Source organism: Monodelphis domestica, chromosome 2 (assembly GCF_027887165.1).
Source record: "Monodelphis domestica isolate mMonDom1 chromosome 2, mMonDom1.pri, whole genome shotgun sequence".
NCBI classification, from domain to species: Eukaryota; Metazoa; Chordata; class Mammalia; order Didelphimorphia; family Didelphidae; genus Monodelphis; species Monodelphis domestica.
The window spans coordinates 344,591,609-344,605,103 of NC_077228.1; the positions used below are offsets into that span (position 1 = coordinate 344,591,609).

At 35.6% G+C, this 13,495-nt stretch overlaps 1 protein-coding gene across 1 annotated transcript in view; it reads right to left on the reverse strand.

The window, feature by feature from the left end:
- CNR1 (cannabinoid receptor 1) overlaps positions 1-13,163 on the reverse strand; it is a 30,815-nt gene extending 17,652 nt beyond the window's left edge. The window contains exon 1 of the mRNA XM_007484309.3: positions 11,614-13,163. The gene's annotated coding sequence lies outside the window, so the exon portion shown is untranslated. The remainder of the gene's footprint in view (positions 1-11,613) is intronic.
- Positions 13,164-13,495: the final 332 nt, after the last annotated feature.

A 13,495-nucleotide genomic window follows, 5' to 3' on the forward strand; every position in this document is an offset into this window, starting at 1 on the left:
TGGTTTTATGACACACTATAGAAAAGGTTATGGTCCTGTGCTAAACCCTACTCAATGGTTCTATATTGTTTTTATTTGATAGACTTATGAAAGGCTTGAGAATGAGAGATCCAATGAACATAATTATTAAATGAATTAGTTCCTTAATTTCAGAGTCCAAATTCCTTCTAATTCAATATTACCAATACATGTCCCCCCAGTTAATAAGGAACATTTAGTAAGCTATTTTAAATGTATCATATCCAAGATTAGGTTCTTAATAGGCATAGCACACCTTTTTTCTCCCCTGGGCAAAATTCATCACATCGAGGACATTCATTTATTACTATTGGGACTGTATAAGTCAACAACTGAAATTTGTTATGGAATTCTGCTCAGTCAATGTAGTTTAATAATTCCATGAAATAATTAATCATGTAACTTGACTATTTTGTTTCCTCTTCCTCCAATGCTAAAAGTAAAATGGAAAATTGAGCTAATTATTCAGATATTTCAGATAAAGTATGTAATCACTTAACTTGAGTCATTTCTAAAATCTTTTCCAATATTAAAATGAAATCTATTATGCTGGGCATAGGTTGTTGACTTCCAAGCCTTTGATTCTCCATATACATTTTAGTGGTACCAGGAAAGAGATAACTAAATCCTCTAGAAACAACATAAAACCAACCATTGGAGACTTTTCAAAGAAATGAATATTTTATAAATAACCATTTTTTAAAAAAATTGAAGACAAAACTCAGCCCTTTAAGACACAGCTATATAAATATAAGCTAAATACAAATCAAGGTTCCTAGGAAGCTATTTTTCAATTGACCTTAATTTGAAAATATTTCCAGCCACTTAGTACTTAGTGCTATCCATATGAACTCATGAAAATCAATGCATAAAAATGTCTTCCATGAAACATTCAGACATACACTCCAATTTAGAAAATTACAATAAAATACCTAGATATTTTATGCAATTAGTGATAGTGACTCATCCTTATAAATTGTGTAAAAATAGTCCTTTCCAATGTACACCTTTTATTTATTTCTGTATTTACATGCAGTGTTTCATAATAAACATTTACTATATATATATACATTTGTTATATATTACAAATATGAAGACATATCTGTAGTTCATAATTTTCAAATATTACTTGATACTATCATATAATATTATATAATGCTAACATATCAAGTGTTATTGATGGAACATATTTTTAACACATAAAAACAAACCATAATGAGTTTCAACTTAATAAAAATGATGGGTCATATATAAGAGTATGCAACAAAGATACTAATTTTTTTAAAAATGGGGCTTAGTTATTAAAAGTTGAGATACATCAATTCTCTTCCAATAGCTGGAACAAGCACAACAAACACATCCTCCTACTACAGTTTTGACTCTGCAGCATTCATTAATTAAAGATTTAATGTAAAATTTTTAATGTGCCACACACTCTCCTACTTGCCAAGAACATATTTTCACCTCCTTTCTCTTTGATGAATTAGCAAAAAGATTTACTCTGTGCTCCTAGGAGAGACTTAGCACTTAAATAAAGCCCAGCTTTTAAGAAATGTCTTATTTCTTGGGCTTTAAGACATAATCTTGGAGTATGGTTTGTGTGACTCAAAAACCTGAATTAAAAAGAAAAAGTTTCTGATTTCTGAATTCTCTCATTAGGATTAGTTAATTCTCACTTCCAACAAATCCTGAAGGGCTCAAGAATTGTTTCATTATGATATCTAACTCTTCTTTTCTGGGCAAAAGAGGCAGAACTGGATAGGCAGCAGGGATGGTAAGCAGAGCGCTTGAGGTCTCTTCCCTTTTACTTTATACTGCCCCTTCCAGTGCATTATTCCAAAGACAAGTTTTGAAGAATGCTAGAAAGGCATGCACCAGGAAAATGGTGCTTTCTTGTGTAAATAATACAATAATCTCAGAATTAGAGATAACTTTAGAAGTTAGAAGTTCTAACCCTAGTTTAACAATTGATTTATTATACACCTTTGGTCTACAATGTTTCTACTGTGTTTTTTTTTTTGCTTTGTCCATCCAAAACAGACACCCCTCACAAATCATTAAACCTGTTCATTTTAATAACAGTTTATAATAAAGAAGAAAAATGGGGAGGTAATCATACCCATTTTGTACATTATGAAAAATACCATTTGGTATTTTGTTTTAATGATGTCTCTGAAAATCATGACAAAATAAGACTACAGACAATAGAACCATGGACAACACCCTGAAGCATTTTGATGTTTTGACCTCAAGGTCTTCTTAAGATAAGGGATGAAGTAGATTATTGGTAATGTATGGAAGCTTAAAAGAGCCTTCTAAAAATGAAGACATTCAATTTAGCTTAAAATCAGTGGTAGCTTCATTTGACCAGAGAAGACACTACTTATCACTGAGTAGAGGGAAAGAAAAGCTGCTCTCTTTATTCTTCTCTGGGGTTAGTCTATAATCTAAAGTAAGCTTCCATCGTCTTATCATCACTGTGAATGAATTCATGGTTTTGACAAAAATACAGCATGTATAAACATTTACTATAGTAATGTGACTACTGCATACAGTTCTTAATATTTTCTAGTCCACAGACCTTTTACATGGCACATAACCCAACAGACATATTCATATTCATATAGTTGTATCCATATCCCTTGGGGGACAAGTAGGTAATATTAATCCTTTCCATAATTCCCTTTGCTTAGACTGAACAAGCAGACCTAGTTATTAAAATATTCAATAGTAATAAGATTTATAATAAAGAAATAATAATGGATTGTCTATGTCTGAAGATGGTGCCTCATCAATCTATCCATGGATTCTCTCTCCTCCTGAGCTGTATCTCATGTTGTATTGAATCATCATCCCCTTTGACCCAAAATGCGACTATGTAAGACAGAACTAGAACAAGAAGTTTAAGATTATGGATAGTTTTCCTCCTGCAAAGCTAATGGTCTTGAATAGGAATCAAGTCCGAAACAGCCCTATCCACACAATGACCCATCTAAAATAGCTAAGTCATCTGAATATGAAGTGATTTCATGGAAAGTACAATGCTATCAATTGCAGAAATTTGTTTATCATTGTCAAAAGCTAAAATTCCTGCAGTAGTGTCTCTGAACCATCATCAGGTAAATCTTTGTTTATTCCAATCTTTGCCTGGCTCATATATGATTTATTAAAGAGATATTTATCCACATATGTTTATACAGATGGTATTCATATGCATATATGTATAATATTTATATATACATATTTACATGCACATGTGTGTCTTATTAAAAGTTACTAAAATGATAGCTAGCACTGATATAGGTCCTTATATTATTAAAGGCATACTTAAATATGTACATATAATATATATATTCATGAACTTTAACTTGAAAGTTAATGTGCAGTCAATCACTTTCCTATAAAAAATGTCCATTATCTATCTTTCCCAAATTTGTTTTCCTAAATGCAAGGGACTTCTCACAGTTGTTGTAGAAGTTGTGTAATATGCCAGCCACTAGACAGAGTGGCATTTACCAAGCGACATTTACAAACCCACAGTGGCCAATTTGTTTTTTGTTCAGTGGCCTTGGTTTTTGCTCTATGTGGATGAGCAATCTATCTTGCTGCAATGTTTTATGCATTTTACAAATGAATTAATTAGAAGCTAAATAAAAAATGTTATGAGGGGGGATAGGCATTTATAATTGCCATAAAAATCCAAATTTCTAATTGCTTTTTCCTAAACAGAATGAATGTAGAAATTTGAATATACTGATAAATAATTGATAGATAGATAGATAGATAGATAGATAGATAGATAGATAGATAGATAGATAGACTTGGAATTTGACCTCAAGAAAATAAATGAGAAAAAGTAAAGGAAAATTTTTCTTCCCCTGAAAGCCAAAGATATGCCTATGCCAAGAGATATTAAGAGCAGGAGGGGGAAAATATCTCAGAAACCAAAAAAATCAATTGCAAGAACTTCATCCCTCATTTGGGTTTCCCTTCTTCCAAGCTTGTAAAAACGACATGAAAATCACAACATTGGTAACATTATTTCTATATTCTATTAAGCATATAGCTAAATCTCTAGTCATAACTTGAAAAAAGTGCATATGCCTTATTATTTTTGAAATGGTTAAGTTGACCATTGAAACCTCAAAATATGTTCAGATTTGGCCTCAGTTTTTGATTTAGGATGAGTAATCCCTGATTTATTTCAAAACATTCTTCCTTGTCAATAAAATTTCAAAAATTAAAGCCACTTTTGTTTCTTTTAGTCTGGTTAAAATGTTGAAGGGAAGAACTCTTCTAACATCTAGAGGTAATACAGCCTCTAGGGTGGGGAGAAAACTACCAGATAGCAAATAATAACAAATAGCACAGTGGGAAGAGATGAGATGAGCTCATTTTATAGATGAGAAAACTCAAGCCTAGAGCATTTAAGTGACTTGTTCAATAATGCACAAGTACTAAGTACCCCAGGTAGGATATATACCCAAGTCTTCTGACTCCAGACCCATTGTTCTTTCTATTAGAATATGCTGCCACTCATAGAAATCAAAATATGTCTTAGAAAAGTCAGGAAGCATTCTTCCTACTATATTGCTTTATACAACTGAGACTCTGGCTTGAGATGCATGTTAAAAACTTTTTTAAAGGTTCAGAAAAGAGTCTAATGATGAAATTTTTTTAAAAATAAAATGATTATTTGGTGGTTAAAAAGACCCATATTATTGAGCCAATAATTTAATAATAGTCTTCTTAAGCATGAAAGGTGTTGTTGTACAGATGGCAACTGGTTGTAAAAGGCAGAAGAAGAAATGAGATTAAGCTATAAGAAGACTGAAAGTCAGAATTAAGGGAAATCTTCTCTGGTAGTACGGACTTTTGAAACATTGTAATGGGTTGCTAAGGGAATCTTCTTATTTTAGAATGTCCTTTCCTAGAGATTTTTTAAATTTAAAAATTTCTTATTATTTAATTGGAACAGCATTGGGGTAGTACTGCCTAGGGGAAAGACTAGATGTTTTCTGAAGGTTTTTCTAGTCTTTAATTCCTTTGCTTTTCTAGACTTATCCAGGAAGGATACTATCTTATATTTAGTCCAGAAAATGAGATTGGCTTGAGCACTAGGGTGTATATTTAGTTGCAAAGTACACAGAAACAATTAAGAACCCACTACAGCAGTTCTCTTAATTCTATTTGCAAAATCTATCCATTTTTGTGTGTATGGGATTCTGCCAAAACATACATTTACTGTCAATGCCTTTTCTTAAGAGTTCATGATTACCTATATTTTAAAAAAAGCTAAGGTGGAAAAAAGGAAAAGTAATAAAATTTAATATTTCATATTATAAAATGCCTATTTTCCAAAATTCTGGTAAAATACTACAAAGCAGGATATAGAACAGGGCTATACAGTCAAAGTGAAATGGTGGACTTTGTGATTACCAGAGCAATTCAGGTCCATAGCCAATGATTTTGCTTGAATTATGCATTTAATCAAGCAGCTTGTACTACTCTATAGAGAGGGCAAGATCATTAAATAATAACAGCCTGAAGAGTTAAAAACAGTGTATAGTCTAAAAGTTTAGGCAGTATGACACCTTTGGAAAAGATTTATTTAATAAATTGGAAAATTTGGGAAATCATTAATGTCTATTAATGAAAATTCAGCTGTTGTGTATATATTAGATAATATACTCTATAGATAATGTATTTAAATAATGATATGAGTAATAAAGCTAAGTAGTGGTCTCTCTTGTTAACTCATATGAAGTGAAAAACAGCCATTTTCAGAAGTAGCCAGTGCTTATTCTCCCAAAACTAAATTCCTATGCTTGCAAAAATGTCTTTTTTAAACAACCATTTGTCTATATAATCTGAGTAATTAGCTTTTATTAATTAATTAATTTATGTATTTATTTTTTGCTTTGTTTCTCCCACATTGCATGTATCCTTTTCCTACGCTAACTAGTAACAATTCTCAAGGCAGAAAATTTGCAGTGGCTAAAAAGATAACGATTGATAGCATTGTGAAAAGTTGTTCCATTCATTTTGGAGTAAACAAAACATCTAAGAGTCCAATAATCATGAAACCAAGCTGATTTTTAAGTTATAAGCAATTGGAAAGAAAGGACAGAGTGACAAAGACCTAGGGCTAGAAATGATAAATGGTTTTTAAGGATGGTGATACTGACTTTCCATGAAATGGAAATTTCCTCTTTTTTAGCCTCTTCTGTAGAAGTTCAACTCAGAGCATCAATTAATATATATGTCTAGAGATAAGAGTTTAGTGCAGGTACTGGAATATGCCACTGATTTAAACAAAACCTTTCTCTCTATCCTTGGCACTCTCAAAAGAAATAAAATCTTTCATTTTAGTAAAGAGTTTAAAAAAGGGAAAGGGCAAAAATCATGATGGAGAAGTGATAACAGAGGCCTCCCATATGTGTTCTTGGACTCTAAAACATGTAAAGAAGCTAACTTCTTCATTATATTAGTATTTTAATACCATTTAGATTCTCTGCTGACATACATAAACAACCTGTTAAAAGGATTTGCTAGTATATTAAGCGCTACAACAGATTGTCTGGCAAGGGTACACATCTTTGAAAGATGCCTCTGCTTTTCTTTAAAAATGAATAACAATATTTGTTAGTAAGAATGGCAGAAAAACAAGCTATAATATATGCCTAGTTTAAGAATCCATGTTGCTCTCTATCTTCTGCCATAAAACACATAATGTAATTCAAAGTTATGGTAATAAATAATTAATTGGGCTGAAAGATCGCCAGTATCTTTTATCCAACCAATTCAAATTTCTAGTTCTGACTGAATAATATGCAAATCTAGGAGGAAGAAAACTAGCAAAAGAATACTAACCGAAATATTAATCTCAGAGAAGTCACTTTCCATCCTTACTGAGAGGGACAGAAGGAAACTAAAAGCCTAATTCTTTTCCTTTTTTTTTTTGGCATATATCAAACTCCACTTCCATTCTGTTAGCTAACTTAATCATGGATCCGAAAGCTACTTATAGCACTGGTGCACTCCAAGAGAAGAAAGTTAGCTATAAATAATAACTATCTATATCAAACACATTTCACATATTTAAAAAGAGAAAAACAAAAAAACAAAAATAAAACCAAACAACACCCCCCCTCCCAAAACATCTTTGAGAGCTTTCCTAAAGCACAGGTGTGAAAATTACTCCAGCTGGGGCTGAAATAGAATTCATAGTATTTCCCAAACTGCTAAAGCTCAACATTGAACATTCATTCAGGTTGGGTGAGTAAACAATACTTTCTCCCACATTTTTGAAAAGTCAGAACCACTATGAAACGGATGATAATTAATCCAAATCCAATATCTTTAGAGTTGCCTGACATCAAACTAACTAAATGGTGCCAGGTGACAATGTAACATTAAGTAACTTGCATGTGAAATGCTCCAGATGGATGCTTCTACATGAAGGATATTAATATGAACATTTCTGTTAAGGATATGTTTACATATCCACATTGCCCTTTGAATTTTAATGGAATAAAATGTATTTAAATGCTATGCATGTCTGTTTAAGATAGAAAGTTAACTTTCATAAACGCTCTTAGATGAGTCTTCAGACTGAAAATGGAATAGTCACTTTATGAGAGTATCTTTGACTTAACACTGAAACAGCTATTATCTATGAGGTCAGTTCTAGATGGAACTTTTTAATACTATAGGACTATAGACATCAAAAATACTAGAGGCTATAAAGAATCACTAATTTTTTCTTTTTCATGGATTTGTTTGCAGCTATAATGTGCTCATGATCATGATGACATAATTCTATGTAATAGCTCATGGTATAAATTATCTATTGTTTCAGTGCAATAATCATCTTCAATGTCTCTTCATACCAGGAAAATACTAGTTTCTAAGCAAGTCAAATTGACAGGCAGACCTGAAAGAGATAGAGTTGCCATGTTAAAGCATTTAACATTAGCTCACGATAGAATGTCATCACTGTTCATCTGGCATATTTGTAAGAATTTTTCTGGACACAGGAAATTTACAAAGATTTCCATGTAAACGTGAACAGTTTTATCATTCAATCTTCCTTTAAATCTCCCATGTCCATCTGCACAATTGCTTTGAATTTGCTCAAACCCAAGGATTATAGAATATATTTTAAGTCAGCCCTCAGAACTCTAAAAAATTTTAAAAGAGAGCTTTTGTTTAAAAAAAATCCTGGCTATTACACTCATTCAAAGAGAATGTCACACACACACACACACACATATATGTTTTTATATATATATATATGTAGTGGCACAAAATAAGCTTTGAAATTTATTTCTTGTATAATCTAAGTAACATGATTTCTATTAGTTGTGAATATTTTAAAGAAACGTATATGGATATTCCATTTTATAAGGATAAAGCAGCTTTATCTATAAATATATATTTATATATACACACATTTATATACATATACACACATATATATGTTAGGTGGAGGATAAAAACATTATACTGCCACAGAAAATTCAAAGAACTGGAGTTTCTTAAATGGTATTAATATATTTTCTACAAGAAGTTGATTAGAAAGAACCTTAAATCAAAGACATGAAGTCAGACTTCCCAGTACAAAATGTCCAGATTAGTTTAGATATTTTTCTTGCTTTTTAAACTTCTTTACTAACATTTAGTCAATCAGAAATAAATCAGCAGAGCAGGCAATCTCAAAGAAGATAGATATTTGATACTTAAACCTTGGCTTTATTCATAGTTTTCAAGCAATTTTTGATCCATGTTGCATCTGAGTCAGAATAGAATTAGGCTAAACAGCTATCTTGGTTTCTAATATTATTTTTACTGGAAAATCATGCATATAAAAACAGAAGAGGCAGGCTTAACATTGATTGAGACATGTCATCCTTTCTGTAGAAAGAGAACACTCATTCTTTATGCAACTGGGCTAACATAATTACCCTCAAGAATAACAGGCACCAACCCCAAAGAACAGGCTTCATCTTACTAACCAAATTCAAGAAGCCATAACCCAATCCTGCCTTCCCTAATCACATGTTGTGAGCTATTTTCAAATTCAATTTATTACTTTTCTTCTGTAGCATTCCTGGATAGCTAATGGAAAATAATTCATTGCTTCATTTGCCAACTTGTTTTCCAAGCAAGAAACATTCATTAGAGCTCTGTGGAGGGTATGCTGCAACTGTTAATTCCATTTCCAAATTGTTAATCTTATAGAGCCAAGTATTCAGAGTGTAATTCCAAATGCTAATGGTCAAGGAAACTGAAAATATGCCTAAATTTTGGAACTAAGGGTAAACCAAAGCAATTTTTAATGACAAGTTTATGTCATTAAAAACTTTTCCAGACTTTGTTTCAGTGATTAATAAACTAATACTTCATAACCAGTAATTTTCATCAATCCAATCCTTGGGTCTTTTCTTAAGGAAAGAGAAAAGGATATGCCCTTCAAGTACTTCCTTGCTAAGTAGGCTATCGCATGATAAATAATAATTATCTTGGAAGATTTAATTTCTAGGAGTTTCAAGTTGGTAACATTTAATAATTTAATTATTTTAACAGTTTGAAATACCAAAAGAACACACTGATCCTGCAACTAAGCTTGTTAGACGACAACCTCACAAGCAACACAGAGAAGAACATATTCCACTGGGGAAAGGATAACAATAAAAAAATAGAAATAACAGCTGGACAAAGCAACACACTTTCACATGTAAGTTTTCATTTAAACAAACAATTAGAACTTTGGAATTCCAACCAAACTAGATGCCCTGCTCTTCAAAAGCTATATAACTATTCACAAGGGACTATGTGTGTGTGTGTGTGTGTGTGTGTGTATACATATATACGTATATATGTACATATATACTAATATTAAACAATTTGTATATGTACATGCAGTCCCTCTTCTGGCAATATGTATGCAAATATAGACTTTTTTTTACCCAAATGGTGTAAAGCTGTGAATCTTTTAGAATCATTTTACCCACACTCAATCTAATGAAAACAGAGAGGTTTCTTTCTCCTCATATATTTGATACATACCTTGGCAAAGAGAGCTTCTCATGATAAGTAGTAGGTATCTTTGAAACAAAATGAGGCCTTTTCTAGTAAGTCTTGTTGATAGCTTATTTAAACTTAAGAAGTTTGTTCAAATATAGGTCCAAGTTTAAATCTCTTGCTCAGCTATAATACTATCCTACTTACAAACAACTGACTTCAGGGTTATTTTTTATATTATGGAAAAGGAAAGATCATCTTCATATCAATATTGAATCTAAAAATAATTTGGTACCAGTTAAAGAAATATAAATGACATTTTGATAAAACTGCTCATAAATGAATTTTGGGAAAGAGAAAAAGAGGTACCAAGGAAAAAAAACCTCAGAGAAAAAATCAATAAGAATGTCTTCCATTGTAAATTACCAGTAGGATGGGATTAGAAAAGCAACACTTTAAATCAGATAAAGTCCTTTGGGAACCTAAGAGGCTAGTTGCTATGAGCTTCTCAATATACAGGGAAATAGATTAATATTAGTGGTGACATCATTGGTCTTCAATGTGTACTGAGTTTCCTTTAAGAAATTGGCTTTCCCTCTCATTGTTCAAAAGATATTAATTTAGGTGGTAATAAAAAATGAGGAGCAGTCACAGAGCCAATAAAACTCCTATAGCATATTTAAGACCATAAAAACCTGTCTTAATCCCTCATTAGATTAAATGCCCGAGGTATCTTAATATGCCAACATAGCAACAAAGGCAGGTCTATTTGGAGGAAAAAAAATACACGTGCATAGTATAAGCATGATCAGGAAACTAAAATATTTTAGACTCCCCCCTTCAAACTGTCTTAATTTAAAAGCATTTAAGAATTACATTTTAAACATTAGAATTACTTATGTTTTAAACTCTCAAATGATCACACATTTCCTTACTTTTTCCATGCAGGCATATCTATTCAGTATGCAATCAGTCGTGAAAAGTAAAAAAAAAAAGTGTTCTAGTTTAGTACCAAGAAAAAACATCAAAAAATTAAATTTCTTAAATACCTATTTTGATTTTAGTTCAATATTTAGCATTTGTGTTCTCTCTATTCTCATTTGCATTTTGCTGTCCAGAAAGTTTATTGTTTCCTATATATTGCTTTTAAGACACTTAAGATGACGCTTTATTTGTGTTCTAGGTTTGGTGCAGAGACCAGCTTGAATTAAAGACATGCTTGTTGATGTTGTTTATAGATATTCACTAACAAACCGAAGCACCCAATTAGCAAACATTTCCTATTTATTTTCTACAACCATATACAGAGGCATACAGATAGACTTAATAAAGAAATGAGAAGGGCATTAGAAACCTAAAAAGAAAAGACAAGGAGACCACCGAAAGGAACATTAAAGTCGACTGACAGCTAGATATTTAAATAACCATATGGATGCATGATTTGAACATGTACACACGCATATACTGAACAAGAAAAGCACGCACTAGTCGCTTTAGGGCTCACCCTGGTCAGCACCACAGGGGTGGGAAGCAGAAAAGTATTGCCCGTGGAACTCTTCCAGTCCTTACCCTTATCATCCCCTGGTCCTCCGCGGGGGATCCGGTACCCTCAGTTCCTCTGGGAGTCTTGCCAAAGATTGTGGATGGTGACTTCTCAGCTAAAAGGAAAGATCCCACACTTATTCTATAGACCCTCCCAGGCAGGGAGCACTAAAGGCGCCCCGCCCCAAGCCAGGGCTAGGGACCCTGGAACGAGTGAAGTGAAAATGAGAGTGAGTCCAAGAGGAGGGAGAAGAGAAGAGCAGGAGAAGGCAGAGAAGAGAGGGAGGCGGTACCGCGGGGCGTGAGGAAGAGAGAGAGAGGAGGGGTAGGGTGGGCTAGACTAGGGTGGAGTGGGGTGTGTCAGTCTGTCTGTCCAAGCTCCTGTAGATACTCTTCTTTTCTCTGGTCTCTTTTCCAACGGCGCTTACCCTATACCCAAAGAAGCTACTCCTGTCTTAAGCTTTTTGCAAGGAAATGGGCAGAGAAGCTGCGCCCTCCTGTCGCCCCTTTCCCTCCTTTACCTTTCCTACCCTTTGCTCTCAGTCCTCCTCCCTCTCCCTCCTTCTGCTAGACTACGGTCTTCAAGCCCGGGCTCAGCTGGGGGACGCCTGCCTACTCTCCTTTCCCGGTGTCCCCCAGCCAGCCTGGGCCAGCGCGCCTGGCTTCCGATACTACCCTGATCCTGGTCTCCTTCTTTCCCTTTTTCTCCCTTCCTTCCTTCTCCTCCTGCTCGCTTTCTGTGTCTGTCTCTCTTGCGCGCTCTCTCTCCAGTCCCATTTATGAAGCTCTGGTCCCATCACGTGTTAATGAGCCTTTGTCCTGTCCCTGGCAGCGGCCGCCCAGACACCGCCGCCGCCACGGGAGCTACGAGGGGAGGGACAGGGGAGTGGGGAAGAGGTAGCAGAGAGCAGAGGGGAGGACGCACGGGAGGTGGCTGCTGTGCCTCCAAACTTCTTTCCCTCAGTCACAGCCGCCGCCGCCGCCGCCGCCTGACGCCTCCGGGAAACCTGCTGCTGCAGTAGCACCCACCAGCCCTTGGGTTAAAGACCCTCTGGCCCGACCTCCTCCCAGGGAGTCCGAGAACTCCCCTGGGTTATGCCTATTTTGCACACAAATGCACCCAAGCCAATAATGGGGTGCACGGGTCTTGAGCCTGTACCTCCCGGATCCCCTGGGTTATTCTCGATCGCTACCTTAGTCGGACAAAACGGTAGCAGCTTGCGGCTGGATCAGGGTTCCGTTTTACCCCCCGGGAACCAGACTGAACTGGGTGGGTTGGGGGAGGCGGAATGAGGGATCAAGGAAGGAAAGAAAGAAGAGACTCGCGCAGATTGGACCACCTCTCCCCATTCAGCGCAGGCCGGGAGCCTAGGAGAAGGTATCATATGCCTTCGGGTCTCCCAGGGAGGACCTCAAGGTGCTATCTAGGCTGCTGCATCACCACCTGTCCTTCCACGAGGCACCTGTCCTCTTTTTACAGCTCCAAGCATCCCCTCTCCGTCTCCGTCTTCCCTCGGGCCTCCCGGTCTTCCTCCCCATCTCCACCCCTTCCCTTGTTTCGTGTCTTTTCTCTCCCAAACCTCCTTCCCTTGCCCCCCTTTGCACCTTGGGGCTCACGGTCTGGAACAAATTACTTACAGATTGCCCACCTGGCCAATCCTAACAGCAACCACTTTTGATTTGCATTCTCCAGGTACGACTGCCTACATTTTTCTCTATCTCTCCCGGCCAACTCCCCTCGCCCCACCCCACAGCCTGCACACACCGTCTGCCCCGCAACCCGGGCCAGCGGAACTGGCTCCCCTGGATCAACTGTCTGCTCTGGGGCTGGGGGCTGCCAGCGAAGGCTCCTTGAGATGCGTGTTGCACCCGGAGGTGGCGGCAGGAATTAGGGGACATGCTCGTTAAT